Below are 14,439 nucleotides of genomic sequence, written 5' to 3' on the forward strand. Positions count from 1 at the left end.
TCTATCACCCTTCTTCTTGAAATTCATAGTAAATCCTTGGATGTTGACTTTGTTATCATACCTTCTTCTGAGCAATTCCGTGTGAAGTTGAGCTATCCTTGGCTATCTTCCATGATGGCTATTGCTTCTCCAATCCACAAGTGTCTTAAATTTCCTCACAATGGAGAAATCATAACCGTGAACCATAGCTTATTTCGTCCATCCGAAATAAGCCCTGGTGCTCCTATTGATTTCTTTTGGCCTAAACAATTTCAATCTCTTCCATCAAGAAGCGATGCTCTTTTTCAATCTTATAAAAAATGGAATAGCGATATGATATTATCCTTAAGTCAGCCTAGATCGCCAACACTTGACATTCCTATTATTCTTCAAGATGAGCTTCTTCCTCTCTCAGATAGAACTAATCTCCCTCCTAAGGAAAATTGTCCACCTACTCCTATGGATGTGACTTTACCTTCTCTTAAGGAGAACAACAATGTTCGTCCTAAGGTTAGATCTATACCTCCTCCTCATGATGGACTTGGTCTCCTCCCTACACCTAATATTCCTCCTTTCTATGGCGCAGTTCCACCTCCTTCCTCTTATCGAGAGAAGAGGCCTGCTTCTCCTATTATTCAACCAAAAAGATCTCAACCTAAACCTTCTACTATCAAGGAGGGAAATGTTCCTACTTTTTCAAGTGTTCCTCCTCCTTCTTAGACTTCCACTAAGACTCGACGGAATCATTGTGTGAGAGAACACCGACGAAGACGTCATGTTCGAGCTCGTGAAGTTATCTCTCGAAATACTCAATCTCCTCAAACTTTGACAGTTGACATGATTCCCTTTTCTCCTAAGCAAGATGTTCAACCAACATCTCCAAATCATGAGTTGCATAAAACTGTAGGTCTCGGGGACAACTGAGAGGGGGGGGGGGGGGGGGGTGAATCAATGTCTAATAAATTCAAACCAAAATCTTAATAACCAACTTATTGCTTAATACCGGTAAGACAGTTAATTGTGTCGGTAAACAGTGTTAACAGGAAATGTTGTACCGGTAAGAATTAATGCATGAAACATAAGCACAAAGCCAACCACAACACATGACACAAATATTTGTACGTGGAAACCTTGTAAGGGGAAAAACCATGGTGGGAAACCTTACCCACAATCAGGTGATACTACTGCAGATAGTAAGTGTACAAGAGGGGTCTGCACATGCAGAAAGGCCAATAGCCTAGAGCTCACTGCTCAAACACAAATGGGAGTCACACTGACTACAGATGGATGGTTAAATCCAATGAGAATGTACTGCACAAAATAGCATCTTCATATGCTAGATTCAGTACCAGTGTAATGTTGATATGCTTCTACAAAAACCTAGCTTCACCTTCAAATGATGTCTTCGTGTATATCTCTGCTTAATCTCACATATACCTTCTTATAATTCTTTTTTGCATTCCACACTTGATCGTACAAATAAGATCTTACATTTATACCATACCCTAAGACCAATTTTAGTAGGTCGGCTCTATAAGATATTACAATAAAACATTTTACAAATAATACAATAACCGATGCAATAACCGATTGAGCATGTCGGCTTAATGTATTTACAACAATAATAAATCATCTCCATAGCGTGCCATGCTGATCTGGAAAAGATAAACTTGCCGGTGTAACCCTAGATAACCTGGACCTATTTGCCAGTGAAAGCAAATATGCAAATAAGAATATACCAATGATATTACTTCAAGGAAAAGTGTCCACATGATGTCTTCGACATTACCAAGTGTCTTCCATGTCATTGCAGGTACTGGTGAACATTATATCCTGTTGGTTAACCATATACCGGTGATTGTTGAACAATTTACTGATTGCCGGTGAATGTTGCTGGATCTCCAAAGTAGGTGTGTTAGAAGGTGTTGACATCAATGACAAAACCGTACCAAAATACCAACAATCTCCCCCTTTGGCATTGATGGCAACACAAGATGGAAAAACCATCAACGTGCCAAAATAGAAATGCCAAATACAAAAACCAATTCTCCCCTTGGGAGTAATATGTGTTTACCCAAAGATTTATTTTCAATAACAATCTCTCATACCAATCTCTCTTCAAAAAGATAATGTATTTTTCCATATATCTCTCCCCCTTTGACATCAAATGCCAAAGTCACAAAAATGTCAAGTTCGTACAAAATACCAATCAATTCAATATACCAACTACTCACCCTGAGAAGTAGCTTCCTCATCAAATACCGAAAAAAAAGATTTGTCCATTTAATTTTGCCGGTTGATGACAATCATCAACTATCTAAGTCTCTACCGGTGGAGGTAGGACTCTGAGCTGATCTGTGAGATACTCAAAAGTTTCCTTAGGCAAAGGTTTTGTAAAAATATTTGCAAGCTGTTCTTTAGTATTCACATAAACCATTTTTATTTCTTTTTCTTCAACTTTTTCCCTTAGAAAATTCAGTTTGATAGAAACATGTTTTGTTTTAGAATGTAATACTGGATTCTTAGATATATCAATTGCTGCAGTGTTATCACAATATATAGTAATAGGTTCCTTGCATTTTACCTTTATGTCTTTCAACATTTGCTTAAGCCAGAGTACCTGTGTACAGTTTGTTGCTGCTGCAACATATTCTGATTCTGTTGTTGATAAAGATGTACAACTCTATTTCTTACTTAACCAAGAAACTAATCTCTTTCCAAGAAAGAATGCTTCTCCAGTGGTGCTCTTTCTATCATCCACATCTCCTGCCCAATTTGCATCTGTGTATGCATATAGATCAAAATTTTCATCTTTAGGATACCATAATCCAAGATTTATTGTGCCTTGTAAGTACCGAAAAATCCTTTTTACTGTTGATTCATGATTTTCCCTGGGATTACTCTGAAATCTAGAAACTATACATACTGCATTCATAATATCAGGTCTAGTTTGTGTCAAATACAGTAAACCTCATATCATAGATTTGTATCTAGTTGTATTAACAGGTGTAGATTCATCCCTTTGAGATAATTTGTCATTTGTAGTCATAGGTGTGCTTACCGGTTTAGAGTTCTCCATCCCAAATTTCTTGAGTAGTTCTTTCAAGTACTTAGATTGACTCAAAAATATGCCTTTATCAGTCTGTAAAATCTGCAATCCTAAAAAGAATTTTATTTCTCCAATCATAGACATTTCAAATTCATGCTGCATTTTAAGAGAAATTTTTTTGCATAATCCATCTTCTCCTCCAAAGATTATATCATCAACAAATACTTCCATAATCAAAATGTCATCATTAGTTACTTTGTAATATAAATTGCTATCTGCATTTCCTTTAGTAAAACCAATTTTTAAGAGATACTTACCCAATCTTGCATACCAGGCTCTTGGAGCTTGTTTTAGTCCATATAGAGCTTTTCTTAATCTGCAAACCATATCATTGTTATCTGTCAAAGAAAATCCATCAGGATGTTCAATATAAACTTCTTCTTCAAGATCTCCATTCAAAAATGCACATTTAATATCCATTTGATAAACTTTGTAATCCTTGTGAGCTGCAAAGGCTAAGAATAACCTAACTGCTTCAATTCTGGCTACCGGTGCAAAGGTTTCATTGTAATCAACTCCTCCTTTCTGAGAATATCCCTTACACACTAGTCTTGCTTTATTCCTGACAACCTTACCATCTTCATTGAGTTTGTTTCTAAATACCCATTTGGTTCCAATTACATTTTTATTTTCAGGCTGGGGAACTAATGTCCAAGTATTATTTTTCTCAATTTGTCCTAATTCTTCTTCCATAGCTTTAATCCAAAATTTATCTTCACATGCCTCATTGATAGATAATGGTTCAATTTGAGAAATAAGACATACCTCTTCATTTGCCAATCTTCCTCTTGTCATGACTCCTTTAAATTTGCTTCCAATTATCTGATCTTTAGAATGATTCAGTCTTACATATCGGGGTGTCTTAGTCTGTTGTTGTTCTTCAATTATTGTGGTATCCTCTGATGATACCGAAGTAACTAGGTCATCATTATGTACCGGTGGATTTACTGTTGGTTCATTTGTCATAATTTGTGTTACTGGTTCAGAGTCTATATACCTTGAAGTTCCTCTGAATTGTTCATCAATTTTTACATTTGTACTCTCAACAATTTTTTGTAATCTTTTATTAAAACATCTATAAGCTTTACTCTTAGATGAATAAACAAGAAATATTCCTTCATCACTTCTAGGGTCAAACTTGCCAATATACTCATCTCTTCTAATATAACATTTACTTCCAAAATTTTTGAAATACTTAAGAGTAGGAGTATTACCAAACCATAGTTCATGAGGGGTCTTACCGGTTTCACCTTTGATGTGAACTTTGTTGAATGTATAGACAACAGTGCTTACTACCTCTCTCCAGGACACATGTGGTAGATTTGCTTCTGATAACATACTTCTTGTTGCATCCAAAATAGTTCTATTTTTCTTTCAACAACTCCATTATGTTGTGGTGTCTGAGGTGCTGATAACTGTCTTTTGATTCCATTCACTTCACAGAATGTATTAAAATCTCTAGATGTGAATTCTCCTCCTTGATCAGATCTTAAACATTTAATTTTCTTATCGGTTTCATTTTCAGCGATTGCTTTGAATAGTTTGAACTTCCCAAGTGCTTCTGATTTTTCTTTGAGAAAAGTAACCCAACACATTCTAGAATAATCATCAATAATTAGCATGAAATATCTATCACCTTGTAAGCTTTTAGTTCTAGCCGGACCACATAAATCAGTGTGAATTAAATCAAGAGCATTATTGGATTTTTCTGGAATACTTTTGAAACTAGCTGTAACCTATTTTCCAAATTGACATTCCTTGCAAATTGTATTCTGAGGTTTCACAATTTTAGGTAGATCTCTAACTACCTTAGAAGTACTGATTTTTACCATGCAATCAAAATTTACATGACATAGTCTTTTATGCCATAGCCAACTTTCATCTATATGAGCAATTAAGCATGCCTTTTCATTGTTATTCAAATGAAAGATATTACCTCTAGTCTGATTACCGGTTGCAATTTCCAAACCAGTTCTATTCATGATTTTGCATTTTCCATTTTTAAATTGTAACTGAAAAACTTTCTCAACTAATTGACCAACACTTAAAATATTATGTTTTAATCCTTCAACCTAGTAAACATTGTCAATGTTATGTTTACCATCAAGAGATATTGAACCCTTACCTTTGATTGAACAGGCTTTGTCATCTTCGATTCTTACTAAAGCTCCATTGTATTCTTGAAAGTTCAAGAATTTACCTTTGTCTCTAGTCATGTGATGTGAGCATCCGGAGTCAATAATCCATTCATCCTTTGATTCAACTTTAGCTGCTAGGGCTTGTTCTACCGGTGGAGCAATAGGTACCGGTTGATCTTCTGTTATATCAACAAAGACCCATCCGTTGTCTGCTGGATCCTCATCAAAATCATCAGTCACACCTTCATCAGCAATGTAACAGGATTTATCTTTGTTTTTCTTAAATCTGTATCTTTGATATTCAGGATTAGGTTTGTATGTTCTTCTAGCTTCTTCTCTTAGTCTAGCATGTCTATCAGGACATCTTGAAGCCATATGACCAATCTTATTGCAATTGAAACATTTAAAGGGTGCTTTACCTTCATACTTACTTCCAATTTGACCTTTTGGCATTTTTCTTGCAAATAGTGCTTCAAGTTCTTCAAGCTCTTCATTCTCCTTTCTGGTTTCTTCAAGTTCTCTTGCATAAAAGGCTCTCTAATCTGATTTGTCAAAAGATGGAGCAGATGATGTTGATGCTGTGAAGGCCAAATCAGTTTTTATAGCAACAGGACCAAATTCCTCTATTTCAAAAGCTGAAAGTTTTCCAATTAATGTATCCCTAGTTACTAATGTATTAGGCATTGTTCTCAACTCATTAATAGCAGTAACCTTCATTTTATATGCCGGTGGCAAACCTCTTAATATTTTTGAAACAATCTCATCTTTTGAAACAATCTCATCTTCACTCAAGGTTCCTCCACAACATTTGATACCTAAAACAATTTCATTTACTCTTTCCATAAAAGAAGAAATTCTTTCATCTTCTTCCATTTTCAGATGTTCATACCTGACTCGGAAGCTTTCAAGTTTTGCAATTTTGACTATGGAATCACCTTCATTCAGTGTTTCCAAATGATCCCAAATAGCTTTTGCAGTAGATCTATCTGATAATCCCATGATTTGTTGATCTGATAATGCACTCAAAAGTGCTTCTTTTGCTTTGCAATCATTTTCTTCATCTTTACCTAGAGTAATAGGACCAAGTTGACCAGCTACAACAACAGTATAACCATTCTTAGTAACTTCCCAGATGTCTTTACCAATGCAATTCAGATGTGTCTCCATTATGATTTTCCATATTCCATAGTTGGTTCCATCAAGTTTAGGACTATCCTTCCTAAAATAATTAGTAGACATTGGATCTCCTCAAGTTGTTAAACTTCTGCAAAAGAGGACCAAAGCTCTGATACCAATTGTAGGTCCCGGGGACAACTGAGAGGGGGGGGGGTGAATCAGTTGTCTAATAAATTCAAACCAAAATCTTAATAGCCAACTTATTGCTTAATACCAGTAAGACAGTTAATTCTGCCGGTAAATAGTGTTAACAGGAAATGATGTACCGATAAGAATTAATGCATGAAACATAAGCACAAAGCCAACCACAACACATGACATGAATATTTGTACGTGGAAACCCTGTAAGGGGAAAAACCACGGTGGGAAACCTTACCCACAATCAGATGATACTACTGTAGATAGTAAGTGTGCAAGAAGGGTCTGCACATGCAGAAAGGCCAACAGCCTAGAGCTCACTGCTCAAACACAAATGGGAGTCACACTGACTACAGATGGATGGTTAAATCCAATGAGAATGTACTGCACAAAATAGCATCTTCGTATGCTGGATTCAGTACCGGTGTAATGCTGATATGCTTCTACAAAAACCTAGCTTCACCTTCAAATGATGTCTTCGTGTATATCCCTGCTTAATCTCACATATACCTTCTTATAATTCTTTTTCGCATTCCACACTTGATCTTACAAATAAGATCTTACATTTATACCATACCCTAAGAACGATTTTAGTAGGTCGGCTCTACAAGATATTACAATAAAACATTTTACAAATAATACAATAACCGATGCAATAACTGTTTGAGCATGTCGGCTTAATGCATTTACAACAATAATAAATCATCTCCATAGCGTGCCATGCTGATCTGGAAAAGATAAACCTGTCGGTGTAACCCTAGATAACTTGGACCTATTTGCCGGTGAAAGCAAATATGCAAATAAGAATATACCAATGATATTACTTCAAGGAAAAGTGTCCACATGATGTCTTCGACATTACCAAGTGTCTTCCATGTCATTGCAGGTACCGGTGAACATTATATCCTACCAGTTAACCATATACCGGTGATTGTTGAACAATTTACTGATTGTCGGTGAATGTTGCTGGATCTCCAAAGTAGGTGTGTTAGCAGGTGTTGACACCAATGACAAAACCATACCAAGATACCAACAAAAACATGTGATGGTTTTACTCCTATTCATGTTCTTTCTCCTCTTGCTTTAAACTTTGATGAAGAAATGGGTGAAAATGTTATTCATAATGGTAATACAACTCCTGATGCTTCTGATAGTGAGTATGAGTATGTTGATGTGGACAAACATTTATCGGATGAGTTTTCACAAACCCTAATCCTAGCTCCTAGAATTGAACAAAGTGACTTACAACATGAGCATATTCCTTGTTTGGATCTTGTGATATCTCCATCTGATGTGCTCAATATTGCTCCTCTAGCATGTTGCTCGCCTTCCTGAAATAGTGATCAGCAAGATTAGGAGGCATATATCATGCTAGATTAATGATACTAGCATTGTAGATATCCTCTCTCTCTTCTTTCTTTCTCTCTTGTGACCATTCTTCTATGTGTATCCTTGTTCTTCTGTTGTTCCCTTAATGTCTACTTGGAGACGATGCAAAGCATTGAGATCTTTTCTTGGTCTCTTTTCATGTTGACTCAAAAGACATCCTCTCTTCCCTTTCTTCTAAGGTAGTGTCCTTCTTTGGGGAATGAAGATTATTATATGCATATACATACATGATATACATGAGTTATCATACAAAATACTAACCCTAAGGAAAGTGACCCTACCTCATGTTTTGTGTTTATTATCCTTGGGTTTATACCTTGATTGGGGGCTAAATCCTTGTGATAACGTGCTCCCTTCCTTCTCTCTCTTGGGTGTATCCTACCTTAAAGCAATCACTCCCGATAAGGCACATGCAATTGCTTTAACGTGGGGGCATACACTCCACTCATACTTTCCTTCTTGTGATACTTAGAATTACCTAGTGAACTTTGTTTTGCTTGGTAATCTTTTCTATCCTTGCTTTCATGACTCATAGTGAAGGGAACTTTGCTACTTGCAGTCATGGTTCTCCCCTTCTCGATCTTCCCTTTTACTTTGTCAATTGAATTTGTAAGATCTTAGTTCCACTGGGGACTTGATGCATCTTGCCTCCTTGACGTGGTAAAAGTCTTTCAATCTTGTTTCCTTGTACTTTATAGGTAGTATTGGTGTAAGCTTATACTCCAGCTAAAGTGGGGGCTAAATGTAGTGTCATAAAATTATGACCCTAGAAATTTTTGATTGCATTAGGGTCCTCACGCATGCGAACTCGAATCCTCTAGCTTGATTGGAGACCGGAGATTGCTCAGCTTGTGAAAATAGCTTCTTCCTTGGCCTCTGCATCATCCCGTCAGCATTCTACCTTGGAGAAAAGGGTAGGATAGGGGCATGGTGCCACTGTCCCCCCTTGGACAAGGGCATGGTGCCCTTGTCCTCCTTGGATAGGGGCATGGCGCCTGTGTCCCTGCCCTATTTTGGGGTAGGACCCTTCCTAGGGTTACATTCTTAGTTGTGCCTTGGGCGGGAAACTCCCTCGATGTTGACCTGTGATGAAATTCAAATCCACCAACATGTATTTAAGGGGGCATTCATCCGCTTATTTGCATAAGTTCGATAAGTTGGATGAGTGGGAAATTCACAAGCGATCAAGCATTCTTTTCCAACATTGAGCATTCTTAAGTCTCGCTTCAAGGTTAGGTGTTGCATTCAAGTCAAGGATTCAACCATTGAAGAAGAGATTGATTCCAACATACAATTCCACACAAGCATTTCTATCAACGTTGCTACTACAACCTCCCTTGAGGTGATTTACAATTCAGTCTTTCATTTACATCTACTTGCAAGTACTTTCTTTCATTACTTAGTTAATTCAAAAACTGGGGTTTGACCTAAAGGAAAACCCCAATACCAATCCATTTTCCTCTCTTTTCGGTGTGTAGGTTGTAGGTGCACAGTTGTACTTTCAGATTCGGGCTTCATTTGCAGAGGCGGAAAAACCCTTTTCGTTTCGCGGATTTTTCGGAGGACCGTGTACATTCCCACCACGGTCCGGGCAACTTTTCCTCAAATTCGTAGGGCGACTTCATCTCGATATTTTATTGCCAGATCCAAGTGCACAGCTTCATCCCATAATCCAATCTCAAGTTATAATCGATTTTTTGTCACTTTTGCACTACATAATTCAATCAATTTCCTTTCCATTTCAAACAAGGAAAAGGGGGATCATCTTAACATTCTCAATTCATTCAGAATTCAACCTATCATCTTTGTGTGGAGAGATTGAATCTAGTGAATTATCTCATCCCCTTCTTCCTAATGTAATGGTGAAAAGTGCTTGAAGGATAATCAATAGTGAAACTCTCATCTCTCTTTGAGGGAAAGGGTAGTTTTCCTCTTGATCTATCACTCATCATTTTGCCACCATTACACTTCCCATAGTTCAAGGAACATATACAAATAAAATATATTCCCTACCTACCTTACCCAAACATCCAATCAAATAAAAGGGTAGGTGGGATAAATCAAAAACACATTTAACCAAAGGTGTAGGAAAATATTTAATAAAGAAATATAATTAACACCTCATAATTACCTATGAAGTATGGGTAATATTATTTATCCACTTTACAAAAAATAATTCTCAATAATCATAAATTGGTTTACACAATTAATATTTGCAAATAAAAATTATTAATAATAATTGTATGCCAGAAATGTGGTCTTCCACCTAGAAGAGGGAAAACACTTCAAACACACCAATGAAGCATTGCATTAGATGTTAGAAATCAAAACACATGAATAGATTAAAAAATATAAAATCACCTCATTATCCTCTATCTCTAAAGATCTCTAAGATTCAAGGTGGCCCTCACTTGGAAGAGCACTTGATCCTCAAGGTGACAACCTAGAGAATGAGTTATATGAAAAATGCTACTAGAATCGAAATGGATGCAACTAGGACTCTAGTGAGTGCTAAGAGATGAAGATGAAGATGAAGGATGCAAGATAGGTGATTAGGAGGAAAATTATATTCCAAATTTAAAGCTAAGTATGTTGTGTGAGTTAATTAAACTAAGATGAGAATGAAAAACTTATAAAAGAAGTGAAATTAAGCTAGGATGGAAGATTAAAATACAACTAAATGAAGCTAAACTATGTGCTATGGATGCTTGAGGATGATGTTGAATCTTGGCGATGACAAAGAGAGCTCCTTAACCTACAATGTGACTATAATTTTTATGCACAAAAGACTTGATGAATTGAAGAAGGAATGGGCTCTATTTATAGGGAAAATAGAGGAATGGATGGTTGAGATTGAGTAATCTCAACAAGGGTTGGGATTGAAAGTTATCAATCCAATCCCAAGTTGACAAATGTCACCTTGAGAGGGCTTGAGGGGATTCTAAAAAAGCATTATATTCTAAGCAAGCAATTAGGGATAATGTCATTAACCTGGGAGGCATGCTATTACCCAAGAGGTAAACACTTGTGTAGCATGGATAAATGGCTAAGGGACAACCATCATGGCTAAGGGGTATGGACTTGTAAGAGGCATTAAATACCTTTGAAGACTTTTGGGGCTAATTTGTAAGGCTCTTACAAATTTGGGGAGCTCAACAAGTTAGCTTGTTGAATAAGGTAGAGTCTTCAACACATTTTGAAGACTTTCCCCAAATTTGGAGAAGTAACTCCCCCAATTTTAGGGATGGGACATGATTAGGACAATAGGACATGATTAGGATAGGATTAGAAGGTTTCTAGAAGAAATATTAGGGGAATGTAGGATTTTGCCAGTGGGTGAGGGAAAATAGGTATTTTAGCAAATTAAAATGGTTTAATTTAGCCAAAAGGGATGCAACTTGCATTTGTAGGGTTTTGCAAGTGGGGGAACTATTCATGAATAAATAATGATTTATTTATTTGTAAAGGGGATTTTCAATTAAATGTGAATTTAATCAAAAAGTGGAAAAGGGGATTTTAATCAAATAAATAATATGTATTCAATGAAATGGCTAAGGGCACTTAATCAAACCTTAGTTTAATTAATAGGTTAGGCTAGAAGAAGGAGATTTAATCAAATATTTAATTTGATTAAAAGGTCAATTTAGAAGAATAGGGATATTAATTGTAGCGTCCTAAAATTGCGACACTTGCAATTTCGACTGCATTTTGGTCTTCATGATGGCGACGCAACATGCAACCTGAATGGAGACCTCAAAACCTGATTATGACACCAAAAACTGCATTTTCTTGCACCCTGGCCTGAACCTCCTTTGCACCCTGCTGTCCCGGGAGGTGGGACCAGAGCGCCCAGCGCCCTGGTCCCCAGGACCATGGCGCCCAGCGCCCTGGTCCCTGGGTCCTATTTTGGGCCCGGTCTCTTTTGGACTTCGGGTCTTTATGTTTGCAAATTGGAAAATTATCTTTCCTGGTCGGCCTAAGGTCGGGAAAATCAGTCTATCAGCCCTAATTGACAAGTATATAAATGACATTTTCCTCTTTCATTCGATATGATGGAAAAAGGGTGGAAATTATACTCAAGCATTCAAGCATTCAAGCATTCCTTCAAGCAATTGATCATTTCAAGTCTCCATTCAAGGCTAAGTGTTGCATTCAAGACAAGGATTCAACCATTGAAGAGGAGATCACATACTACATGCTACATACAACATACAACATACAACAAACAACAACATCTATACCTTCGCACATAAGGATACAAACATCCTTACAACAAGGTATTAGTACTTGTTTTACATTACATTTACAGCAATTTCTCATTTCTTGGTTAATTCCAAAACCGGGGTTTGACCTAAAGGCAAACCCCTAATCCCTAACCCCCCCAATCATCTTCGCTTTTCTGTGTGTAGGTTGCAGGTACGCGGCTGAAATTGAAGATCTGGAATCCTTGTGCAGAGACGAACAGATCCCCCTTCGTTTCGCGGATTTTTCGGAGGACCGTGGCGCTCGGGCGCCATCGTCCCGACAAATTTTGCTCAAATTTGCAGGACAGCGCCGTATCGACATTTTACTGCTAATTCCAGGTCCACAACTTCATCCTATATCCCTATCTCAGTTTATAAGCGAATCTTTGTCACTTTCTATGCATTCCTAGCTTAATTCTTCTATCAACATTCTTTACAAAAGAGGGTAGCCTTGCTTTCTTAACCCTTGAAACACATTTAGCATCCAATCTTGCATTGTGTGGGATTGGATCTTGTGGATTTCAACCCCTCTTTTGAATGTAAAGTCTCTCCCCTAAGTGAAAACCATCAACCCTAGTGAATCTCCCTTCTCTCTCCTTGGAGTTGGAAGAGGGGAGAGCAACTAGGGTTCGATCGTGATTTTTCGCTTTACATTTTGGTGAACCCGATGTGAAACATCCTTTCTGATTATTCATAGTTAGATCTGAAAATTGGATTCCTTGATTACATTTCCATGTTTGATCTTTTGCAAAATTTTAGAGGTTAATTGCATAAAAACCCTAAATTTTCTTTTTAGTAATTAAGCTTGTGAAATGTCTAAATGTTGATGCTTGTTTCAGATCTGCCCTTCTATTACAAATTATCAATTCATATTTGTGCTTTAATTCTGAAAATTAAGTGGTTAAGTGTCAAAACCCTAATTTTTGAAACCCTCTTGATTCAACCTTTGTCCGACAATTTCACTGATCAAAACATCTCCAAATCAGCTGTAACTTTGGATTCCGCAATAAAATCACAATATCTTTCATCCCTGAAAATTTGGAAAAAAGTTGCGAGGACCGTGTGCACTCCGAGTGCCATCGTCCCCGACATTTTTTCCGAAATTTCGGGAGCGAGATCTTACTGTATTTTCCTGCTAAAATCCAGAATTTTGGCTGATTTTATCAATTTTAACACCTTCAAAATTACAGTCAAAGTTGGTCTTGTGATTGCTTGGATTAAGGCTTCTAAACATTCAAAAATCATCGAAATTGAAATTTTGTGTCAAAATTGTGTTCTTACTGTCCTAAATCTGAAAAGTGTGTTTGCATTCATTCGAAATTTCAGTGCTTTATTCAAATTCTTACAATTTGTGACTTTTGAAATTAAGTGCTTAATTACAACAACTTTAATTTCCGCTTTCAAAATTGAATTTTGCGTTAAATTGAGTCAATTTTTAAATTTCAAAATTTGCATTGCTCTTGACATTCCCTCTAAAATCATAACATTCAAAATTTCAGTTTCCCTCTCTTTTTCAAAATTCAAATTTTTGCATTTTTCGACAATCTTGGTAGGGTTCAATTTCGAGATTGCAACTTTAATTTGGCCTATCTACAGATCGTAAAATCACTCAATTTTTTCAGATTAGCTCTAAAATCATCATAACTTTCATCCCTGCAAATTTCGAAAAAAGTTGTCGGGACCGTGTGCACTCCGAAGCGCCACGGTCCCTGACATTTTTTCTAAAATTTCGGGAGATTGTCTTGATTGTATTTATTAGCTTAAATCTGGAAGATTGGCTGATTTTACTGAAAATTGCTACCTCTAAATTCAAAACTTTCTCTCTCTCTCTAGTGCATGAGTTTTACAACAATAAGCCCTACTTACACTATTCCCGTTAGACAAAGCCGTAGAATTAAGTCTTTCCAAGGTTTAACTACTGAGGAGATGGAACCTAATTTGAATAGCCTTTTTAACGAGGACATGGGTAATTCCTCTAATCCTCCTAATGATGAAGAAGCTCTCCATGAGGTTTCTGAAGAACAAGTTTCGAAATTGGATAACCAATTTGACGATTTTCGACAATGGATGTCTCAAGAATACCCTGATAGTCAAGCTCTTCCTTTAATTGAGGGTCTAAAACGTATGCTTCAAAGTGATAAGAATGGAATTGATATTTTGCGTGGTATTGCACACATTGTGGATTTGAATGTGATGCCTATGAAGAGTTGTGCTGAAAATTTGGGTTATACACAACCTCCTACTCAAGTCAATCATTCTATTCCTT

Source organism: Cryptomeria japonica, chromosome 3 (genome assembly GCF_030272615.1).
Source record: "Cryptomeria japonica chromosome 3, Sugi_1.0, whole genome shotgun sequence".
NCBI lineage: Eukaryota > Viridiplantae > Streptophyta > Pinopsida > Cupressales > Cupressaceae > Cryptomeria > Cryptomeria japonica.